At 37.5% G+C, this 21,967-nt stretch overlaps 1 long non-coding RNA gene across 2 annotated transcripts in view; it reads left to right on the top strand.

Moving 5' to 3' along the window:
- LOC113600604 (uncharacterized) overlaps positions 1–21,967 on the top strand; it is a 50,904-nt gene that overhangs the window by 2,445 nt on the left and 26,492 nt on the right. For both annotated transcript variants that reach the window (XR_003421676.2, XR_003421675.2), the window contains exon 2: positions 5,521–5,590. This is a non-coding gene — a long non-coding RNA (uncharacterized LOC113600604). The remainder of the gene's footprint in view (positions 1–5,520; positions 5,591–21,967) is intronic.

Genomic DNA, 21,967 nt, shown 5'->3' with positions numbered 1-21,967 from the left:
TGTTTGCAAGCCAGGACATTCCTCATGACTACTAAAATGAAAAAAATCCTCTCCCTTATCTAGTTGTTTCTTCTGAGAGTCTGGATTTGAATTAGACTAGAGAAAATTGTCTTTTTATTTCTTCAGACCTGAGGATATTAAATAACCAGCTTACAGGTGGGAGGATTCAACTGGTGTCCAGAAACCACATGGTCCAATAACAAACTCCAATCCATTTATGTACAGGAAAATAAATTCAGTTAAAATATTTAAAAAGAAATGCCAGCTTTTCTTTTCTGGGACTAAAGTGTAATTTTCTTGTGCTAAGAATATTTGAAGTTTTTCACTACTTTTATCAAAATATGTTGAGCTAGTAGTACCTGTCTATAATTAATTTAGTCATTCTGCAACATTTAACCAATACCAAATTCTAAACCTATCTTGGTTTTCTTTTTCCTCTTTCCATTTCCTTAAGGCTTGTTTGTTAAAGTGTGATTAGATTCACATGTTACTCCTCCAAGCTACCAGGATGAGAAGGAGTTCTCATTCTCTGACTTTGTACTGTATATCTGGCACCAATTTACATCATTTAATTTAATTTTACACTTTTCTTAAGTTAATCTTAGTACACTTTACTGATGGAGGAACAGAGGCCCATGACTTGTTTACAGTCACAAAGGTGGTAAATGGTGGAGTGGGGATTTGAACCCAAGTATTTTTTATTATTCTGTATTCCTATTTACTGCAGGGGCTTTCTGGAGGCAAAGCCTTTACTCAAAGGAATAAGTCAAATGGGAAAAATAGTAGATGCAGGATGGACAGGGAGTAGATTTGGTCATCTTCTGTCCACTCAACTAAATCATGCTAGTAATGTTCTTTTTTTCCTATAGAAAGGGCTGGCTGGAGTCTAATCAAAGGCCTTGGAAGACTTGAAAACTATGTTCCACTCTCATAAACCACAATTATGATGATTAATATTTCTTAAAAAGTATTTCACAGAAAGATTATTTTTTATAATTCCTAGGTCTATAGCATAACTATAAAAATATTTAAAGTATTAGCCAAGATAACAACTTTTATTTATCAACAAATTGATTTAGTGAAATAAGATGCATGGTGCATTTGAGCAACTCATATACCCCCTCTGAACTTGTAGTTATTCATCTATAAAACAGAAATAATAAATGTAAGTTTCCAAGAGTTTGAGGTGTCAAAGGAAATAATGGAAACGAAAGTGCTTTGAGAACTGTAATTACATATACATTATTGTATATGTCAATAAGAAAAAAGCTAATGGAAATCACATAGTGAATTGAGTGGACAAGAAATATTTTACGTCAAATAAGCTTTGATCGCAGAGTCATGAAGTTTCAGCATAAATCGGAAAATCATAGATTAATTTTCCCCGTTTATAAATGAAGAAACAAATCCCCCCTCTCCAATAAATTGTCCACAGTCACAGCACATCCTTAAAAATACTGTTGAAAATTCTAAAATAAGAAAGTGGTATCATAGGAATAGGCATAGTCAGGCAGTAAATATTTATTGAGTACCCACTGTAAATCTGACACTTTTTTAGATGCTGGGAATGCAGTGGTGAACAAAACAGATTGCATTCCTTCCCTGAAATAATTGATAGTCTTTCTAAAGGAGAGAGACAGATAAAAGATGTGTGAACAAACAAGATTATTGCAGGCAGGCACTGATGAATGTTTAAAAGAAGTTAAAGGTAATAATGCCAAGGCTTTTGGTCTGAATAACTGAGTGGATGGGGGTGGAAGGGGCAGGATGTGGTCATGATGGAGATGGGAGACATAATTAGTTCTGTTTTGGTCATATGAAATGTCAGATAATGATGGGGCATCCACATGGAGCTATGGAATGGAAGTCCAAGCTCAAAGGAGAGGTCCAGGCTGGAGATAAACATTTCAGAGTCTTTATCTCGTAGTTTACCTCCAAGCCATGGATTTCAAAAAAAAAAGTGACTAATTTGTTTTTATGTAAAGCGTTTTCTTGGTCAGGTTGTGGTGTGAGCAAGGTGATTCAAACACGTCTTAGCTTGTCCACTCAAAGTAAAGCCACCCAAAGCTGCTCAGCCATAGGGTAGCAGACCGTCACCATAGCAACAGTGTCCTGTCAAAGGGGGTAGGGAATCTTTTCTCATTTTGAGGCTAGAGTCATGTCTACCATTTTAAAATGAAAGTGTTCATGACCACACGGTTATTCCTTTTATTAAGGCCCAAATGTATGCCTCAATTCCATTTCAGTAACTGTTGTGATGAGAAGAGACTAGAAGCTCCTCTGCAGAAATGGATTTTCATTAGTGCATTATGTGTCCAAATAACCCCAACTTCTGAGCTGAACTTACATGATAATGGCTTGCTATTTCTATGTTAAGACATATATACAAAACCTTCACTCCATTTAGATTTTCTTATCAAAATTATCTTAGCAGCCTATTTTGCTTATTTTTTAATTTTTATGGGGTGTTAGAAAATTTATCTTTCAATGCTTTCACAATAATTGTTATTTATTACTCTGGTAACAGTTGCTGTAATGTGCCAAAGGAAGTTGTTCTTGGGTAAATAGTCTTTTAGAGGAAGAAATAATGAGGCTAGAGATGATTGAGTTCAAGTATAGTGTTTCTCAAGGTGAAGTCTGTGATTAAAAAAAGGACCTTAAACCCCCAAATATCCAGGTTTCACAATGACTTAATGTTCTACCTTTAGAGAATAATTTCTGTTTATCCAGCTCTGGATTTTCTTTGTAGTTCTGTTTAATTTTTTAAAGTAAAACTATACATACATATTATAGAAAATTTAAAAAATGAAAAAAGCACCAAGAAGAAAAACATCATTTGTAATTTCCCACTCAAAGATAAATACTAATAATATTTGTGTGCATGTTATTCCCATATAACTTTTTAAATAAAATAGAAGCATACTGAAGGTACTGTCTTGTTGAATAATAACTTTCTCTGGGCACAAAGTAGAAAATTTAGAAAATATCTAAGTGCAAAATCCCAGAAAATGATAATTACTTATTATCCTAATATCTGAGGGAAACATTAGTACAAATATTCCTGCATTTGAAACGAATATATGTATTTTATATGCACACATATGTATGATATATATATATTCTATTAAAGTGGGATTTCCTATTTTGCAATTTAATTTTTCCTCAGAATGTCACACATGATTTTGTCTATAATTATTCTGCTACACAGCTATTTTAACAACTTTATAGTATTATATGGCCACATAATGTAGTTGTCTGCTAAAATATAGATACTCATGAGGTGCCTGGGTGGCTCAGTTAGTTAAATGTCTGACTTAGGCTCAGGTCATGATCTCACAGTTTGTGAGTCTGAGCCCTGCATTGGGATCTGTGCTGACAGCTCAGAGCCTGGAGCCTGCTTCAGATTCTGTGTCTCCCTCTCTCTCTGCTTTTCCCCCCACTCACACTCTGTCTCTCTCTCTCTCTCAAAAATAAATAAACACAATGGGGCGCCTGGGTGGCTCAGTCGGTTAAGCGTCCAACTTCGGCTCAGGTCATGATCTCACAGCTCGTGAGTTCAAGCCCTGCGTCGGGCTCTGTGCTGACAGCTCAGAGCCTGGAGCCTGTTTCAGATTCTGTGTCTCCTCTCTGTCTCTGACCCTCCCCCGTTCATGCTCTGTCTCTCTGTCTCAAAAGTAAATAAACGTTAACATAAATAAATAAATAAATAAATAAATAAATACTACACAAATTTTAAATATAGATACTCATGCATATTGCCATGATTTCATGCAAGGGAGTAGGTTCATATCAAATTAAAATGAATGTCTTTAACAATTTTATGCAAGGTGAATCCGGATGGTAAGGTTATTTAGGTAGTTGGTAAAGGAAAAATAACTAGCAAATGAGCAAGTTTGTAAGATATGGGTATGAAAGGATTAGGGTAGCGCTTCCCCCCAGCTTGTTGATGATGCATATATGGGCATAGCGGTGTGATAAAGGCATTTTATTGCCATTCAGCTATAGTTATAAAGGTTGTTCTAAAGGTATTGAACAATGTTAAAGCACTAGTGTATTTGCACATTATGATTATATACACCAGCATTGGTACAGATACAGGAGCAGATATAGGTATAGAATATCATCACCAGAACATATATGGAATTAATGTTTTCAGTTTACAGAATACTTTAAACTGGCCCTGAACATAGAGGCCTGGATGGAAGAATACCCTATAAGTATTCATTCTTTTGGGTACCAGCAGACCAGGAACCAGGTTCCTACATTTTATGCAGCCTATGTGGCTCTTTGAAAGAGTTAATAATGCATTTCATAGTGAAGTGCATGGACCAGTACTTGCATCAGGGATATTTTGGAGCTTATTAAAAATTCAGATTTCTGGAGCTCACTCTAAACCAAATAAATGAAATTCTCACATTTAACGCACTTCCCAGGTGATGTGTATGGAATTCAGATTATTAGAATGATTGGGCATTAATTTAGGGAACTAAGATAAAATGCCTGTGAGTTCCTTAGCATTAGGGATTGTTTTTTTCTTATTTGTATTTCTGGCACCTAGCACAGTGCCTGGCCCATGGGAAGTGATAGTTATACACACACACACATATTTTTGCTTTTAGAGAGAGAATGTGTGTGTGCAAGCAGGAGAAGGGGCAGAGAGAGAAAGAGAGAATCCCAAGCAGACTCCACACTGTCAGCTCAGAGCCAGCAGTGGAGCTCAATCTCAAGAACTGTGAGATTGTGACCTGAGCCGAAATCAAGAGTTGGATGCTCAACCGTCTGAGCTACCAAGGTGCCCTGATAGTTATATATTTATTACATTGATTATTTGGCTTAATACTTGTAATGTTGTAATAAGTTCTTGTATTGTACTATAATATTTTTCTTCAAAATGTCTTTTTTGTAGTTTGTTTAATTATTTTGAGACAGTGTATGTGCCTGCACGAGCAGGGGAGGGGCAGGGAATGAGGGAGAGAGAGAATCCCAAGCAGGCTCCATGCTGTCAGCACAGAGCCCAACACAGGCTCCATCTCACCCAAGGTGCAATCATGACCTGAGCCAAAATTAAGAAGAGTCAGATGCTCAACTGACTGAGCCACCCAGGTGCCCCTCTTCAGAACATCTTGTAATAACTTTTCAAACCACTTTCATAATCTCAGTGATTGCACCTTATATACAATAGGAACTTAATGATTGTTGATTACATGAATGAGTAAAATAATGCGTGGTAACACTTTATCACTCTTACCTCAGAGCAGTGTGCCACCCCTAATTACTTGGGATACTGACTTTTGTCCCTGAAGGTTATCACAGCTGAGAGTCAAACCCTCTGTGTTCAGTATCTGCCACAATTTCCACATGACCATGGATGAGCAACTGCTAATCCCTACTGACTTGGGCCTTGTAATCTATAAATAAAGAAAATTGAAGAGATTCAATGAGATGATACACATGGGGATACTTTGAAATAAGTAAAGTGCTTTGCAAATATAAGTTATTATTCTTATTTTCTCCATCAAGGTCATCTTCATCAAGAACTTTCCACCTGCCTCAGGTCTTGGGAGAGCCAATCACTGCCCATTTATATGTGGTAAGCTTGGGACAAGAGTATACTTAAGAAATTTGTGAATGCGAGATCCTTGAGTGTCAGGAGTGGCAAATAAGTTGACCCATGTCCACCATTTAACCTCTGGTATCTACGGCCAATGTCACTAAGGAATTATAGTCCTCTAAAAAAAAAGAAAGAAGAATTATAGACCTCTTGTTCTTATGTACTCAGAAGTTCCCTCCCAGACTTTCTCAACCTAGTGCCACAGGCAACCCCTGTGATTAATTGTCATTGACCCTTCAGTAGAACCTATTTGCCATCTCTAATGTAGGATAAATTTATATATAAGTATGCATGTATTAGATTTGAGTTTTGCATATATTTCTTAAAGATATGAGATTACATTGTATGTATGAAGGATGTAGGAATTGTATATACATATTGTGTGTACATATGTGTAGATAGAGATGTACATATTATTTGTGACATAATATTGAGTCTGATATGAATGTATGTCTATGTGTAAAATCAAGAGAAACCAAGAAGATATTAAGGTCATCTTTTTAGCTAGGCTTTAGCATTAAAAATTCACAATAAAGTCTTCTGAAAGAAGTAAGAACAATATAAAGATTACATAGGTCTCCCTGCTGTCAGCAAGTGTTATAGTCAGCCTCTCAGGCACCAGAACCAGATTTTCTTTTTTATTGCTGGGGAGATCCCAGCTGGAGTCTTATTGGGGAGATCCCAGCTGGAGTCAGAATATGAGCATGAAACATTTGGATAATTTAATTTTACAATGGGATAACTGGAGTTTAGCGTCCTGTAGTGGAAATACCAGTAGTCCTTTGGAATAATGTCCCAGTTAGCTGCTTGCTCAAGTATTTCATGTCCTAAATGAATTCTTCCCTTCAACAAAAATCAGTTCACTTATAAGCACCTACTAGTATGCCAGCCAGTGCTAGATGCTAGATCAAAAACCCTGATCCCCCAAAGTTTAGATTAAATCATTCTATGTGCTCCAATAGCACTTTTAATTTCTGCTCTCAAAAAACCTATCACATTGTGGGATAATTACCTGTATCTCCCACTGAAGTATAGACTCCCATAAGAAAGGACTGATTCACTATTGTATTTCTATTGGTAAACCAGGGGCTGGCAACCTTTCTCTGTATAGGGTCATCTAATGAACATTTTAGGATTTTCAGACCGTACGTTCTCGTCTGTCTCAATGACTCAATTTGTCAATGTAGTGAGAAAGCAGACATAGTCAATATAAAATTGAATGGATGTGACTCTGTTGCAATAAAACTTTATTCACAAAAGCAGGTGGGTTAAAATTTGTTCTCTGTTGCTTGGCATGTGGTCAGAGCTCAATGGATTTTTAGTGGTAGTAGTAGTAGTAGTGCTATGTTAATTTTGTTGAATTCATAATAAAATTCTAATGAAATACAATGTTCGCTTTCATGGATCTTACATTCTCCTGAAGACTAAACAATTGCAACAGAGTATGAAGAGTCCATGGACCGTGGGTGGTGTCTTATGGAAGCCCAGAGAACAGGCATCCTGTGAAACTAGGGGAGTAGATTAGAAAAGGCTTTCTGGAAGAGATAGATCCAGAATTCTATTTTGAAGAAAACATAGAAGATAGAGAAGACAAGAGGTAGAAAGGCTGTTCTAAGCTAAGAGAAGAGCACCAGTACTAATGCAGAGCAGCAAAGAAGTCCATGACACATTTGGAGAGCTGCAGGTGGTTCATTCTGGGAATCTTGACTATGGAAGATGGTGTCGCAGTTTGCTTCCTCCACCTGTGCGCTAACCTCCTTGTCTATTTTCCTTTGGGACCCATTCCATCCTTTGTTTCTTTGTTCTCTTTCTCTTACTGGTTCTTTCACCTTGGCAGATAAACATGCCCAACTATTTTCTTTATCTAAAACTACTATTTCCGTCTCTACTGTTGCCACTACCACCGCCATCACCGCCTGCATCATCACTTAAACCACCACCCCCACTGCCACCAGCATCTTCACCACCACTATCTCTGCCACCTCTAGCATCTTCATCACCTCCAAGACCACCACTGCTACGAGCACCTTCATATCTGTCATCTGCACCGTCACTTCTGCCACCTCCTTCACCAGCTGCGCCACCATCACCACCATCGCCATATCCACAATGAAACTTTCCTTCAGTCTTCCGTCCCTCTAAGTCAGTCATGACATCTCCCTATTTCACAGACAACCTTCTTGAAAGAGTACTATACACTTGCTTTTTTTTCTCTTTGACATTCTCATTTGCTATTCAGCCAACCACATCCTGGTTTCATTTCTCATCACCCCATTGAAATTATTTGAAATAAAGTCACTACTTGCCATGATCATCGTATTGCCATTCTCGGTGGACTCTTTGGCCCTTAACTTAGTTGACCTCTCCGTGGCATTTGATTCTGTTTGAGTTTCGTAATGCTAAAATGTTTAGTTGCCTCCTGATTTTTTATCCTTTTCTTTTCAGTTTTCTCTAAGGGCCACCATCATCTAGTTACCCCTTACATGTGGGCATTTCCTTTGCTGTCCACTGATTTCAAAATCATTAGCCAACTGTGTGTAACCTCTCCTACTTGGTTCCTACATCCAGTGAGTAGGAGCAAGGCAGTTGGCTGCAAGGGAGTGAGAAAACCTGGGCACCGATGTGTTTGGCATAGCTGCTGAGGGAAATGAGAAAAGGAGTTGGCTAAGATGTGCTGGCCAGGGCAGGGAGCCCAGTGGAAGTTGCAGATCTTAAATTTGTAATGTCTTAAAACCACTCAGTGGTATGTTATTTCCACCATGCTAAGAATAGGAAAAAAATTGATTTGATGGATATTCGTCTAGAAAAAGAGATAAAATCCCTAAATAAATTTCCTTACGATCTTCACTGGGACTGTTCCCTAAACTGACATCATATCCTCAAACAACTGAGAGTGTAGGGCCATCAAAAAATAGTAATCTCTAACTATTTTGTAGTTAAATCAACACATCCTTCTTATATGACGTGATAACTCTTTATTCTATCCTTCCTTCATTTTCAGAGATGTTGTAAGGTTTATATTTATTTTTTTTAAATAATATGGAATAAAGTTAGATCTGTCTATAGCCCTTGATGTAATCTTTGTAGACTTTAAGATGATTTTTTTTTTTTTAATACTGAATCCTGGAACAGGCAGAATACATTTTGATGTAAACATTTGGAGCTATCCCCCTGAAAAGGGGCTCCCCTGTATTTTTAGGACTGGTCTAAACCAGTTCATTCTTAACCAGAATCCTTATTGACAATGCATGGATATTTGCAAGTCTGAATTCGTATGTGTTATTTGGTTTTCTATTTCATGTTGCATTTTCTGTTGCAGATCTTTGAATATACTACTTAAAATTGTTAGAAGTCAGAGGGAATTATATTTTGGATAAAATCCAAACATTTTAACATGGCTTTTCATTAGAGGTCCCCAGTCTGTCTTTCCACCTGCAGCTTTTCTAACCTCACAACATATGCTCTAGCCATATTGAATTACTTCTGAATCTTCAAACATGCCTTGCCCTCTCTTACCATCTCATCCTTGTGCATGCTACCCATTCACAGTAGATTATGTTCCCTCTGATTTATTTCTGTGAACTTTGCAAAGCTTCATATTGGGACATCTTTCCTGACACCCTAATGTTAATTGTATCATAGGACTTCATGAATCATATTGTAATAATTCCATTTTTGTTACTCCTACTAGACAACGAAATCCTTGGAGATCTGTTTTTGTCCCAACATCCAGTACCTAGCACAGGGACTTGACAGTTGAAGGCATTCAATAATTGATATTTGGCTGAATGAATGAATGAATGAATGAATGAAGTTACTCGTTGTGTTCCATTTTTCTTTTTAAATCACATTACTGTGACATTTTCAATCATTTGTCACAGCTTCTTGAATATAAAATTATGTTTTAGTAATATTTAATATAAATATTGTTTCTGAGTGGTTTTGTGTCTTTGTAGTTGTTTAGTATTATTCACCAGCGATCTTGTTCTATTCCTGCTCTCCTAGGCTTTACCTCCTCTATTTTCATGCATTTACTTGCTTCTGCCTGCAGGCCTAGACTGACTTGTACTGCAGCAGGAAGTATAGAAGGCTTCCTGCCAGGGACTGAAGGTTGCCTTAAAATCAAACTCTCCTTTTTGCTGGTACCTGGTATCTTTTCTTCTGCTCATCCTGCTTGTAGATTATCTTGTTGCTAACCTGCCTTGGCTTTGACCATCTGCCCTGCCTTCTAGCTTTGAGAATCTTCAGTTCTTCTATGCTTTCTTGTCTCTTTACTCACCAGCTGTTTGCTCTGACCTTCCATTGCAGGCATTGATTTTTCCTTTTTTTCTTGGTTTCTGATTTTACTATAACATCTGACCTCTGACTTATTTGTGTGTTTGAATTATGGGCTAAGCAGTATGGTTGCTATTTTATCACCTCACTTAGATCCCTTACTTTGAACATACCTAGGTTTTCCCAGTCTTAGATACATGCATTATTATCTTGAGGTAACAGCTTGGCTCTGTACAAGAATGCTGTTCCTATTTCTTCATGTTGACTTTGGAAATTGAGGCACAGGGGTTTATAAACTCCAAGTCAACTACTGTGCTATTTATGGTCTGTAAACAAAACATATAATCTAATGAATCTGAAAGTGGTGTTTAATCTATGACATACTAAGTAGCCTTAATTGTGGCCGTGCATCAGAATTACTTGTAGAACTTACAGTATGTTCAGGTGCTTGGGCCCTCCCACAGAGGCATTGAATCAGTATCTTGAGGTGGAACCTCAGCATATATATTTTTGAAAGTTTCTTGATTTATTTTAATGAACACCATGGATTGAAATTGAGCAGCACTGCTACACTAATGATTACTCTAGATGTCGTACATTAGCTATGACAATGAGGATCTTAAATGTTAGAGGACTAATAAAAGTCAACGTTATCCATTGCTCACTGTATGCATCTAATTTCCCATGTAATTAATCTTCCAATCAACACTATGCACTAGGTACTATCTACATAGAGGGTTATTAAACTTAAATTTGAGAGATGTTAACTTAGTAGATGAAGGTTACATAGCTAATTGCAGAGTTAGAGATTCTTAGACATTGTGCTATATGGGATACCAATGGCGCATTGATTGTGTGTCATCGTAAACAATATATTGTAACTGTTATTAATCCATCAGTTTACTACTAACTAGAGTTAATATGTTCAAAAAAAATCTGATCATTTTATTACCTTGCTTGAGGATTCCTATAGTCTCCTCATTGCCGACAAGATAAAGTAAATTTTCCTTGCCATGATATAAAGTATCAATCCATTTTCCCACTCCCTCTCCAATTCTATCTTCTCTGTCATTTCCTCTATACATTGGTCATGCTATATTTCCCACCATTTTTGTAACACATCAAACTCTGAAACAATGAAATAACCTTTGTAATTGGGATTTGAGACTCCTTTGAAGAGGAAATCAGTTCTTTCCAGATTCTGAAACGACTAAGGGGTCATAGGAGTCAAGGATGGATAGATCAGCTTTATAATGAGTAAATTAGAGTAGGAAAAGGCAACCTGGATCCAGTGTCTTGAATTGAGCCTACCCAGCTGGTTATGGATGAAGCAGCTGGATAAGTGCTGGCGTCCCACAGGGGTGGGGAATCCAGGAGCTGGCAGACCTTGGAGGAACACCCCTGCTTCCTGTTGGAAGTGAGCACATGAACTGAGGCTTCCCAGTGTCATCAGTCCCACAGTCCCATCAGCCATAATTTCATCTAGGGTGGAATGAGTAAGAAGTCAAAGGAATCTTTCCAAGATCTCTAAGAAGATTGAAGTCCTGTTTATAACTTGAAACAAGAACTTGGAAAGAGAGAGTGGAAGATTCTCCCTATACTTTTCATGTGTAGTTCCCTTGCTTTGAGTGGCCTCCTCTGCCTTCACCACCAGCTCATGTATTCTTCTTTGAAACTTTCTTATTTTTATAATGTATAACATGTGACTCCCTCTCTAGCCATAGCATTCAGTTCATACCTCTTTTATGATACAATTATCCCACAGCATATGCACTTACATGCTTGTCCATTCCAAGGACTGTGAACTTTTCTGAGGCAGGACCCTTGTCTCATTCATTCTTATAACCCCCAGTGCTAAGCACAGTGCCTGGAACATTGTGTTCGTTCTTCACAGATATTAAGAGTATTCCAAGGTATGGCCACTCCAAGTTGCCCTGCTCTCTAGAGGTGGCCTACAGTTATTTAGCTTCTTTATCTGTGCCTAGTACAGTGCCTGGAACACGGCACTTGGGACATCACACCATAAAGGTTGAGTGAATGATTTAGTTACAGCAGATCATTTCATACGGTGAAATTTATTGGCTGCCATTTTGTTTTGAGGTGTTGGACTTTTTTGGGGGGGGCATTTTTTTAAAGTTTTTATTTAAATTCAATGTAGTATTAGTTTCAGGTGTCCAATATAGTGATTCAGTACTTCCATACATCACCCAGTGCTCATCATGACAAGTGCCCTCCTTGAACCCTATCACCTGTTTAAACCAATCCCCCTTCCGCCTCCCCTCTCTTTTGGTAATCATGAATTCTCTATAGTTAAGAGTCTGTTCCTTGATTTGCCTCTCTTCCCCTCACCCCCCCCCACCCTTTGCTTATTTCTCTTGTTTCTTAAATTCCACATATGAGTGAAATCATATGATATTTATCTTTCTCTGACTGACTTATTTTGCTTAGCATCATAATCTAGCTCCATCCATGTCATTGAAAATGGCAGGTTTTCATTCATTTTATGGCTGAATAATATACTCTGTGTGTGTGTGTGTGTGTGTGTGTACATAACATCTTTATGTATTCATCGATTGATGGACACTTGGGCTTTCATAATTTGGCCATTATAGATACTGCTTCTATTCACATAGGGGTTCATATGCCCTTTGAATTAGTGTTTTTGCATTCTTTGAGTCAAGTACCTAGTAGTGCAATTGCTGGACATAGGGTAGTTCTATTTTTAACTTATTTAAGGAACCTCCATACTTTTCTCCAGAGTGACTGCACCAGTTTGCATTCCCACCAACAATGAAAGACGGTTCCCTTTTCTCCACATTTTGTTGTTTCTTGTGTGATTTTAGCCATTCTGACAGGTGTCGGGTAATATCTCATGGTAGTTTTGATTTACATTTCTCTGATGATGAGTAATGATGAACATTTTTTCATGTGTCTATTGGCCATCTGGATGTCTTCTTTGGGGAAATGTCTGTTCATGTCTTCTGCTCATTTATTAACTGGATTATTTGCTTTTTGGATGTTGAGTTTTAGAAGTTCTTTCTGTATTTTGGATATACTAACCCTTTATTGGATAGATCATTTGTGCAGAAGCTTTTTATTTTGATATAGTTACAATAGTTTGTTTTGCTTTTGTTTCCCTTGTCTCAGACATATCTAGCAAGAAGCTGCTATGGTCAACGTGAAAGAAGTTACTGCCAATGTTCTCTTGTAGGAGTGTTATGGTTTTAGTTCTCACATTGAGGTCTTTCATCCATTTTGAATTTATTTTTGTGTATGGTGTAAGAAAGTGGTCCATTTTCATTCTTTTGCTTGTTATGGTCCAGTTTTCCCAATACCGTTTATTGAAGAGACTGTCTTTTTGCCATTGGATATGCTTTCTTGTTTCATCAAAGATTAATTGACCATATAACGATGAGTCCATTTTAGGGTTTTCTATTTTGTTGCATTGATCTATATGTCTGTTTTTGTGCCAAGAGTGTTGGACTTTTAATAGTAAAAGATGTATATTTTGAGAATGGACCAAATATGGATAAAATCAATCAAATGTTACCTTGGAACAAATAAAAAAAACCCACTTAAATATTAATGGAAAGCTACTGAATTGGGAATCTGTAAAATTCCATGGGCTGTACAGGATTAGTCTTGTAAAATATAGTCACATGCTTTCAAAAGTGCTATTTATCATGCTATATAACTGATGTGAATGGTCACATGTATACTAGACATGAACTCATGGGAGATTTATTCATTTGTAAAGCCCACATTCTATTAAATGGAAGCATTAAACTTTTTTTGGAATTACTTATGTCATTTTATTATTTTCACAGTCCAGCATTACAGCTTTGCTCATGTTCTTTCAGACTGGTACTTTATTTGAAAAGTTCTGGGGTGCCTGGGTAGTTCAGTTGGTTAAGCATTTGACTTCGGCTCAGGTCATGATCCAATTTCTTAGGTTTCAGGAAATAAATTTAAATAAAAGTCCCTATTAGGTGTTGTCATGTGAAATAATAAAATTAAACAAATATTGGCATGGAATTTGTAATTATGTTTCTGGGCCTGTGAATCAATTTAATTCATCCCCTGATCCTTGGAACTAGTTGATGAAATCACTGAAGATAGTAGGTCAGCATGCTTATACTTTATATTTGCCCCTCTAGACACAGACTCTGGAAGCTGGAAGCAAATTTCTTTTCTTTTCCCAGAAAATTTCATTGTATTTTCCTTCATACCATGCTAACCCTTTACTGAAGAAAATAAACCTAATAGGAGAATATTTTCTTGAATTTGTTAAATGTGAGAGAATGTAGGTAATGCACAGTGCCTAGTATGTAGGTGACGATAAATTATTGTTGCTAGTCCTGCTTCACAGCATATTTCTCTTCCAGTCTTTAGTTCCACAACCTCCTAGGGGCAGTGACCCTGTCTTAGTAGCCTTTGTATTGTTTGCATCACCTGCACGGCCCCTTGCTCATATGAGATACAATAAATTTTGGTGAACAAATGAGTCCATCAGTTGATTAAAGAGAGAATTGAATGGGGCAACATGTGTGAAAACAGCTTGCAAATTAGAAAATGCTGTTCTAGTAGGAGATTACTATTATTTGTTATGTTGAGTAATTTTTAAAAGTTTTTGAAATATGATGACATTCAGAAAGGTGTCAGATCATAAGTGTGAATTTCCAAAAAGTGAACAAACCCAAGTAACCAGCCCCCAAATAGAAACAAACCAACATCCCAGAAGCCTCTTTATGGTCCCTTCCAGTCACTATCTCCTCCCAGACGTAACTACTATCCTGACTTCCAACATGATTGATTCATTCTGCCTGTTTTTGATTTTCATAAAATTGAATCATACAGATTGTATTCTTTTTGCTTACTTCTGCTCAATATTGTGAGATTCATTCATATCTTAGGATGTAGTTTATTCATTCTCATTGCCATATAGTATCTTTTGGTGTGAATGTATTTTAATTTGTTTATCCTTTTAACTGCAGAGGGACTTGGTTGTTTCCAATTTTTGATTCGTCTGAATAGTGCAATAATGTTCTTCTAAATGTCTTATGGGAAAGATAAGTACCAATTTCTTTTGACTATAGTATACCTAGAAGAGGAATTGCCTCTGGGTACAGACATATTCAGCTTTAGCTGATGCTGTCAAACCATTTGCCAAAGAATTTATACCTATTTACACTGCTATTAGCAACGTAGGAGAGTTCCAGTTGCTCTTCATCCTAGACAAGACTCGATACTTGTCTGGTTTGTTCATGTTAGCCATTCTGGTGGGTGTCTGGTGGTATTCCAATGTGTTTAATTTGTATTCCTGTGATACTAATGAAAACAAAGACCTTTTCTTTATTGGCCATTTGGCTATTCTCTCTTATGAAGTGCCTGTCCAAGATTTTGCATTTTTTAATAGGGTTTTCTTCTTTAAAAAAAATTCACAGGGCACCTGGGTGGCTCAGTCAGTTGGGCATCCGGCTTCAACTTTGGCTCAGGTCACAATCTCACGGTCTGTGAGTTTGAGCCCCGTGTTGGGCTCTGTGCTGATAGCTCAGAGCTTGGAGCCTGCTTCAGATTCTGTGTCTGCCTCTCTCTCTGCCCCTCCCCCCACTGGCACCCTATGTGTGTGTCTCTCTCTCAAAAATAAATAAACATAAATAAAAAAATTTTAAAAATTCTGTAATAGTTCTTTGTATATTCTAGATATGGGTTCTTTGTCAGATATGAGTATGGCAATTATCTTTTAGGTGAACAGTTTTAACCTGCAGTCCATTTAGAGTGAAGCCACTCCATAGCACCAACTACGGGTGGTGTCAACTTGAAATCTACTCCAATTTCTTGAGGAGATTTCACCAGATACCAGTGCCAGGGCCTCATTCCTGAACAACCGAATCAGAGTCTCTGAGGATAGGGACTAGCTCTACATGTTGTCCATCATTGTATCTCCAGTGCCGAATAAACAGTATTCTTGATATTGAAACAGATATTTAAAATTTTATCTTTAGTTCAAGATTCATTCTTCTGCAAACAGTATACAATATAATTTGAATGCATTTTTTCACATGGTTAAAGTAAATTACATCATTTATAGAATTTGATAAATAGGGAAAGATAAAAATTTATCTTGCATGTTTGCTTTGTGTTCCTGATTATAATAAAACAAACCTTCTAACAGAATGTTTAATGATATCCTCATATAAAATGGAAGAGTCATTTAAAATTACTTTTTTTCCTATTCCTCATAAAATGATATCATGATTTAAAACAGTTTAAGGGGGATTATGCAATTTTATATTCTAGCAAAGAAGGTTATGGTGCAAAATCAGTTGGGGTTTGTTTCTCTGGAGGGGCAAATGGGTAGAAATTAAAAGTCTGTAGGTTGTGGCTCATGATTAAGAATTTGAGGAGAGGGGCACCTGGGTGGATGAGTCCATTAAGCATCTGACTCTTGGGCTCAGCTCAGGTCATGATCTTGCAGTTTGTGAGTTCGAGCATCACATCAGGCTCTGCACTGACAGCATGGAGCCTGCTTGGGATTCTCTGTCTCCCTCTCTCTGCCCCTCCCCCCACCTGCCCTCTATCTCTCTCTCTCAAAATAAATAAATAAACATTAAAAAAATAAAAAGAATTTGAGGAGAGAGCTGCCCAGCAATGCAAAGGACTCCTTTCAGGAGGCCTTGAAAGACCCATTAAGAAGAGTAATCGCATGGAGTTTGAATTTCCATTCAAATGGAAATTTCTACAGTAAGTCAAATTAGATGACCTTTAACAATGCCTTGCACCTTTGTATTCTATATGTTTTTTGCACTGTAAGACACTTAATATGGGGCAAACACACGTCTTCCCAACCCCATTTCTCTTGATACTCTTGCCTTGTATGCAGAGGCATGCACTGACCTTAGGTTTTTGGAAGTCACCCTTTGAAGGAGTTTTCACTGAACAGATACCTAACTGTTATTGATTTAGCTGAGAGGTTCTTATTAGACTTCCGTCTTCCTTTCGCATTTATTTTTGCTCTATATTTTTAGGGACCTCCCTCAGCTAGATTCAAGATGTTCTGTGAAATGAAAATGTAGCCGAATGGAAAGCAAGATTGACAGTGAGAATCCTCAATCTGCCATTTATAAAGGATAATTTGTTCAACATTAAATATAAAAAGCTCTGCCTGATGGTTGCATTATAACCAGTGGGGTGTCTCGTCAACCAACGTGCTGGGAAGCAGGTTTATACAACTCACTCCTTTCAATAATTATTGCCTTTTAAGTGAGAGCATCCAAGCATGTTAAATGAGACTTAGTTCATAATTGTCAGATATTAGTATAATGGATTCAGCTAAAAGGATTTTAGACATTTGGGCCAATTTGGCCCTCTGTTCTAGAAGCTGCATGTGGCACGGTATGAACCGGCCTCTTGAAATTGGAGAGAGGACAATGTGAATGACTGAATACCTGGCTTTAGTTTTGAATATTTCCTGACTCTTTTCCCACCCAATCCTGCATCACTGCATTGAAGCAGGCTTACCTCTAACAGACAGAAACACATGTAATAAGTTATTGACTCTAGGATGCACTAAAATCAGAGCTTAATTCTCAGGCTGAAAACCCACAATCAAAAATATTTTCATTTGGCTTCTTAGCTTGCATTCCCAAGTGTTACATGGGATTTGTTAGGCAGTTTTTAGTCTTATGTCAGGAAGAGAGCTGTGCTGAATTCCTAGGATGTGTCCTGAACTGCAGCATATTGTACCAGTCCCTAGGTCTGTAAAAGCTTTTATATGAAAAAAACATGACATTTCAATTTACCTTTTTCTTAAGCCTCTAATACATAAGGTGTGTACCCATAACAGGGAAATCACACCCGTTCTGGTGGTAACTCAATCAGCATGTCAAGGGTGGGCCGGGCCTCAATTTCCACACTTTGGCTGGGTTGGCATTGTTACTTACACAGTTAGGAACCTTTTGAAGAGCTCTTGCAATATGGTGTCAGGAACATTTTGGGAGATTCCAGGGAAAGCATGATTATTTTGATAAACACATAGCTCGTGACTTTTAAGCAGTTAGAGATCTCTGACCTAACCTCAGAGAACCTATAGATGGGGACTGAACCTCCCTGCTGTCAATATTCATTTTAGAATATCCCTTGGCTGTATTATGTCTCGAAATCCTTGAGTCTATGATAAAATTTTATTCCACATCCATGCCCAGGTCCAATCATGGGCCAACCACATATTTCCCCGCATCTTTTGAACAGTACTTATTAGTTTACGCAGGTAATATACGAATGCATTCTTGTAGGAATATTCTAAACAATGAATAGCTGTGTTCAGGATTAAAGACTTGGTCTCTTTTCACTCCTACCACTAATCCCACTCACACCCTAGAAGTAGTTACCATTAATAGCAGAATATCATTTTCTGTTCTTTTTAATGCATTTATGCTCATATGTAAAGAACACATACAAATACATACTTGAGCAAGTATTAAAGGAATCACAGAGCACACTTTTTTTTGCTATTTGCCTTTTTTGTTAAAAAATATAAATTGTGTTTAAACAAAAATTGTATTTGGGAATGTGTCTCTGTTTACAAACCGAGACTTGGATAAGTTTTCCAAAGGCCTCACATGTGACCCTGACTGTACTATTTCACCTCCCCCCACATTGTCTTTGCCATTGTCTCACAGTCCAGCTGCATCAAGAGGGATAATGTTCCATTCAGTGCCTTCAGATTAAAATATACATAAGATTTTTGAACCAGCAGGGTGAGAAAATGGAAAGAGTTAACAAAGATTCTAATTAAGAGCTAAACAGTGTACATAGTCTGCTTAGGCAGCAAGGGAATATTTCTCATAGCCTCAGAGATGGAAATGGGATAATTGCTAAGAAAAATGGGTCCATCTAACCTATTATCCCTTATTTCTGCCAAATTCTAGCAGCTTCCTTAACCCTTTCTTTATGACCACTTGACAACCCAGCAGAAGGCAAGAGCTCTTCCTGCAACGTTGAGCTTGATTGCTTACAATCTTCTGCCCCTAGGGGTTCTCCCCCCCACCCTTGATTAGGAGAAATGGCCCCCTGCTCATCCTGTCAAGACTACCCGGCTGCACAGTGAATGGGGGAGAAATCTCATTTTGGAGACAAGCATTTTCTGTGAACTCTATTAAGCAACAAAGCAGTCAGGCTTTCACGGGAGTCACATTTCCAGGATATAATCACCAACTTCTTGGGTGCAATATAAGGCCCCTGCCGGAGTCCACTCTTTCCATGTTCGTCAATGTGATTATTTCATGATAACAGCTTTCTCTAGGGAGTCAGAGATGCATTCTGCACATTTTAATGAGCCTGTCATCCGGCCTCAATTTTTTCCCCCTTACTCTTTATTTCTTTTCTGATTCCTTTCTTTCATGTTGTGAGCCACATGTATTTGGGAGGCCAAGAGGACACAGAAATTTTAAATGTCATCCAGCATAGATGAAAATCCATTGTCTTCCCTTCTTGAAATTTGGCAATATTGCAGGGTTTTTTTTCTTTAATTCTATAAGGTTAAAAATATTCTGTATCTGGGTTCTGAGAAAAAATAATGTATAATAGTCATGGAATTTCAGTATTTTCCTAGGTAAAGAATAATGTTATTTTTCACGAAAAATTGAAACATGTTAAGTACAATTATAATAAAGAGCATTATGACAAATATCCCTGTGTAATAAAAGATTTCAGAGTCCTACCCAAAGACCCAGTAAATTCAAGATTCCATAGTTATAGTTTTACTAGAATTTATTAAAAGAGCTAGATGATCTGTATATAGACACAGCGGTTTTAATGCTAACATTCTAATTTTTAGGTGTTACTTATTTGGTAGCAAATACTGAATTTGGGATCCATAAAAATTTGGTTTTGATTTTTAAGAACAGGAAAAAAAGAAAGAGTAGATTAAGGCTGGTCAAAATATTTGATTTCATTTCTGTTTTCATACCATCTCATATTTTTCTAAATTTATACTTAATTTTCAATATGTTTAATTATTTTTCTCACACTAGACTTTGTTTTTTTAATAACTAAATATATACTGAGGTTTTCTGTAAAAGGATAGTAGAGTAGAATTTGATTTTATAAATGTCTACCTTGAGATTTGCTATGTAAAGATTATGGATTGGAGTATATTTTAGTGAGTTTCAACTAGCCATTGATGGTTTTTTTCTTCTAGTTTTTTCAGATGGCTTTTGTTAATGAATGATGTCTGTGACTAATGCTCCCTGTAGCTTTACCTACTTAAATTAATCTGGCTCTTTATCCTTTGTAAACATATTTATGATCTGCTTCAATCAGATTTTCTGAAAACAAAGGAAAGTATTCTCCCTCTTTTCTCAGGAGGCTTACAATGATATGCATTGAACTAATCCAGTTGGATTAATATGATTATTTTTGTGTGTATATGCAAAAGGGCATTGATTGCTCAATAACATATGAGAAAAGAGCGATGACTATTTTCCTGCCAGCTTTGTTGCATCTGGATCTGGGGGAGAAGTTCTCTGTGGGCCAAGAACCTATGTGGCTGCTAGCTCTAAGATTTTTTCTTAGGAGCGGTGCTCTCCCTCTGGAACCAAGGATACATTCCCCAATTCAGACAAAGAAGATGCATTGGCTCACCTTCACTTATACCCTTTTTCTATCAGTGATGAGGGGCTGTTAGGCACAGACTTATGCTCCCACTTGGCCACCAGGGTGACAGAACTGAGGCCTGGGTATCAAGGCCAGTTGCCCTCTGTCTGAGCCTGGATATGGCTCCATGAAGTTATCCCTCACACAACTTCATGTGTGTGTGTTTGGTCTGTTTTGGCTGCTACAAGGAAGTATCTTAAAGTATCTCAGACTGGGTGGCTTATAAACAACAGAAACTTATTTCTCACAGTTCTGGAGGATAGGAAGTCCAACATTAAGGTGCTGGTATGGTTGCACTCTGTTAAGAATCTTCTTCCTGGTCCATAGCAGGTTATCTTCTTACTTACTCCACCTACTTAGGGGTAGAGGCTTGGGATCTCTGTGGTTTCTTTAAGAATGCTGAATTCCATTCAGGAGGACTCCACCTTCATGACCTAATCACCTCTTAAAGATCCTGCCTCCTGATACTATCACCTTTCGGGGTTAGATAGCAGTATGCTTCCTTCCTCTGCTCTCTCTCTACTCACTGGAATTCTCAAAGCTCCTGTCAGGGGCACCTGGGTGGTTCAGTCGGTTAAGCATCTGACTCTTGATTTCAGCTCAGATCGTGATCTCATGAGTTTGTGAGTTTGAGCCCCACGTTACACTCTGTATGGACAGTGTGGAACCTGCTTGGGATTCTCTCTCCCTCTCTTTGCCCTACCCCCCTCCTTGAAAATAAATAAACTAAAAACAAAATCTCCTGTCTTGGTTCTCCTCTCTTTTCATTATACATAAACTCCCAAGTAATTTCACCAACCCCATGGTTTTCATCATCTGTTGACTCTGAAAAATATATCACCAGCCTGGACCTTCTCCTGATATCCAGACTCAAATATTCAACACTCTATTGGATATTTTCATTTGAACATATTGGTTCCTCAAAACTATCAAGTTCCGAGATAAACTAAGTATCTTTATTCTCAAAAGTTCTTTTGTGTTTCTTATCTGAGGGAGTGATACCACCCAATTGCCAAAAATGGAGCAGTAATGTATTCTTTCCTCTTGTCTTTTCCCACAGTCTAGGTCACTAAAATCTATAAATTTCCTCTCTTAAATATCTCAGATTTCTCCTGTTTTCCCTGGCACATCCACTATATTATATCAGTTGCTGAATTCATGTATGATTTTGTGAAGAAGGGAAGTGAATAGATAGTGTTTTTCTTAGATGTGGTATATACTCTGTAGGTTGGGTTAGACACTGAACATATTAACATTCCCATTTTTCCTCTTTTTGCATAGCTTTTGTGAATACAATTTTGAGACTATAAATTATATTACTTTGAGTAAGACACACATTTACCTATTGTTATATTCCCTGCATCAATTTATTGTTCCACTAACATTATATGAAAGTGTTCACTCTTTCCAATCCTAAATACTATC

Source organism: Acinonyx jubatus, chromosome F2 (genome assembly GCF_027475565.1).
Source record: "Acinonyx jubatus isolate Ajub_Pintada_27869175 chromosome F2, VMU_Ajub_asm_v1.0, whole genome shotgun sequence".
NCBI lineage: Eukaryota > Metazoa > Chordata > Mammalia > Carnivora > Felidae > Acinonyx > Acinonyx jubatus.
The sequence above is the reverse complement of the archived record's forward strand: the minus strand, read 5'-3'. Positions and strand labels throughout refer to the sequence as shown.